This window comes from Anoplopoma fimbria, chromosome 10, assembly GCF_027596085.1.
Source record: "Anoplopoma fimbria isolate UVic2021 breed Golden Eagle Sablefish chromosome 10, Afim_UVic_2022, whole genome shotgun sequence".
Lineage (NCBI taxonomy): Eukaryota > Metazoa > Chordata > Actinopteri > Perciformes > Anoplopomatidae > Anoplopoma > Anoplopoma fimbria.
Genome location: NC_072458.1, coordinates 1,694,005 through 1,697,500, shown reverse-complemented (window position 1 = coordinate 1,697,500; position 3,496 = coordinate 1,694,005).

Below are 3,496 nucleotides of genomic sequence, written 5' to 3'. Positions count from 1 at the left end.
ATACAGTGGAATAAATCAAAGTTAAGTCTAAGAATAAAGAACTAACACGTGTCATATCATTATGAACGTATTCTGGTTTATCAGTTTATTTCACTCTTTTGTTTTTGTTTTAACACCCGTGTTGGTATATGTTTGGGTCATATCTCACATCTAAATCAGTTATAAATGCCCCAATTACAGTACCAGTCAAAAGTTTGTACACACCTTCTCATTCAATGTTTTTTTTTGTATGTAACTCTCTGTTCTTCAAATGGTTGTGCTGTGAACAGTTAGTGTGTTTTTATCTTTTATATATATCTTGGCATTGCATTTCAATTGTTATTCTGGCAACAGGAATGATTTCTGTGAAGGATCTTCCTGCAAAAGGCCCAAATACGGTGTTCACCCTTTTACCTCCAGGTGGTCTTTGTCCAAGTCCTGCACAGCCAGTCTCAAAGTCCATCGTCAAGCAATGCCAGAAACCACCTCAAATGGGCCGACATATTCAAGAGAACACATACAGTACCAGTCAAAAGTTTGGACACACCTTCTCATTCAATGGTTTTTCTTTATTTTTTATTTTTTTTCTACATTGTAGATTAATATTAAAGACATCCAAACTATGAAGGAACACATATGGAATTATGTGGTAAACAAACAAATGCTCAACAAACCAGAATATGTTTTATATTTTAGATTCTTCAAAGTAGTTGAATGAGAAGGTGTGTCCAAACTTTTGACTGGTACTGTATGTTGGCATTTCTTTGTTATGAACATATTCGGATTTATCAGTTTATTTCACTTTTTTTGTCTTTTGTTTTATACACACCCGTGTTGGTATACAGTACCAGTCAAAAGTTTGGACACACCTTCTCATTCAATGGTTTTTCCTTATTTTTATTATATTATATAATATTTTTTCTACATTGTAGATTAATATTGAAGACATCCAAACTATGAAGGAACACATATGGAATTATGTGGTAAACAAACAAATGCTCAACAAACCAGAATATGTTTTATATTTTAGATTCTTCAAAGTAGTTGAATGAGAAGCTGTGTCCAAACTTTTGACTGGTACTGTATGTTTTGGTCATATCTCACATCTAAATCAGTTACAAATGCCTCAATTATGTGTACGTCTAAGGAATAAATTTAGCTAATTCTTATTTGATGGAAATGGCGTATAGCTACTGATTAGCAATTTCGGTAAAACACTATATTTGTGTTACACTGTATGTTGTTAGACACATTGATATATTGCCTTTCACAGTGCTACAGACTTTAAAAACATCATAAACCTCCAAATATTGAAATACTTTAGTCATTAATGGAATGCTTTACACAGAGAAAATTAAGTTGTCATCCCAAAAATATATGAGTATAATAGGAATCATCTGCTATATTATATCCAAATGAAATATATGTATAAGGAATCAGTATCAAAATAATGACAAATGTCTTCAAAATCTTCTTTAACTGTGGCAGGTAAGTTACTGTCCATTTGTCCCAAAGTTAATGCTTAACTTGAGCACCATCCTGTAATAAAACATTTAAATAAGAGTCCCGTTAGGATCTTAGAGGCTGCCAATGAAAAGGCCTCAGCAGTCATCCAGATACTGTGTGGATATGATCTGGGGGAGGAACCAAACTGCTGACCAGAGTCACCTCGTGGAAAAATCATAGTCCCAGAATAAACACTGGTTGTGATCTGGACATGCGCTGACTATCTAAATTCTTTTCTTTATATTCATCGGGGTGAATAGTTGGCCTGCCTTTTTCCCAAACATTCATTTGCAGTAATGCGTTTAGAAAAAAAGTCTACTTCCATTTCAGTGTCTTTTATGCTAATGTAATCACTTTTAATTGCTTTTGTGTATGAAATGTGCACTAAAAATACTGTCTTGCTTTTTTTTGTTCATAAGGAATTGATTTAATAGTAACTATGCAAGTTTTTTACATGTTTATAAAACATTTTAGGTGTGGCTTGCGACTGCTTCAAAACAGACTGAAATATAATTTGGGAAATCCAAAATATCTATTATTGTTGGCATCATTTAAAATGATTGTTGTTTAATTTCCATCACTGTTCCAAAGTCACCCAGCGATAACTGGGTGTTAAAGTATAACTGCACACATTGGTGTGTGTCAATATTTAAGATATAGCAGTTGCATAACCCATTGACAACAGTACCTATCACATCCATAAAGTGTAAGGATTAATGTTTCCCTCTAATGGTTCAGTGGAGAGGAGGGAACTTTGTAATGTGTGTGTGGCTCCCAGAGAGAGGAGAATGTCCTTAAATCACAGGGGTTGGCTAACCAGGGCCGGCTGGCCTATGTTGGACCTGTTAATCGAGCGTTAAAACGGACCGTCATAAACCACTGGCCAGTGACTTCTGCAAACAACCTGAAGACCTGGGAACACACTCACTGTTTTTTTCTGCCTGCCCTCTATACCCAACCATCAGAAACACATACGCATACATTCAAAAACATGAAATAAACTCAGATTCACTGCTTTAAAGGAGTGCTAACCAATACAATCACACGCACATTCACACAAACACAACATGACATCACCTGTCGTCCACAGTGACTTCATCAACCCAACACAGATGTTCTCTCTTACACACAAAGCATGTAGACACACACTCAGCATAAACACACTCATTACACACACATGGAGTATCTGACTTGTGACAGTGACGCAGTTCCCAACACCATTACGTAAATGAGAAGTGGTAGCATGTGTTGTGAAATGCAAGAGTGAAAGGGAGAGACTCGGATCGAGTTTGCGGTGCATGACATCATCTGATCTGAGGTCTGTGGGTGGAGCACAATGCAACAAGTCGGTACGGATTTCAAACAAACTAGCATGGAATTTCTGTTCATCAGGTTATTATTCTCTGAAGACAAACAGTCCAACTAGCGTGACGGTCGACACACAACTCGTAGTTTACATGTGTTGTACAAGTGTAGACCACACTAATTCATAACACATACACACACAGGTAGTCTGCTCTTGAGGGAATTTGCATGTGAGGGCAGTTTTATATGTAAATTTAACTCCAACCAACACATTGAAAAAATCAGATGACTGTAACTTGTATACTTTGATTTTACTGCGATTTCACAACCAACTCTGCTCCCAGTAGACCACATATCCCCCAAAAACGACAATTTAAATCCATATATCCACAGTGCAATATATATAATCTGTGCAATATTAACATTCATTTTGTCCGTTTATAAAATATGTTTTAGTTATTGTTGTTTTAACGTTTTTTTTAACTTATTTATTATTCTTTACTGTGTGACTACTTATTTATTATACCTGTTTGATCTTGTTTTTTTACTTATGTCTCTTGTTTGCACTATCCTCTATGCTGCTGTAATCCTGCAAATTTCCCCGCTGTAGGACTAATAAAGGATTATCTAATATTATCTTATTTTATCTGTTTCGACTTACTTTTTTAAGTTCCACATTAGTCCCACATTAATCTGCATTTCACTG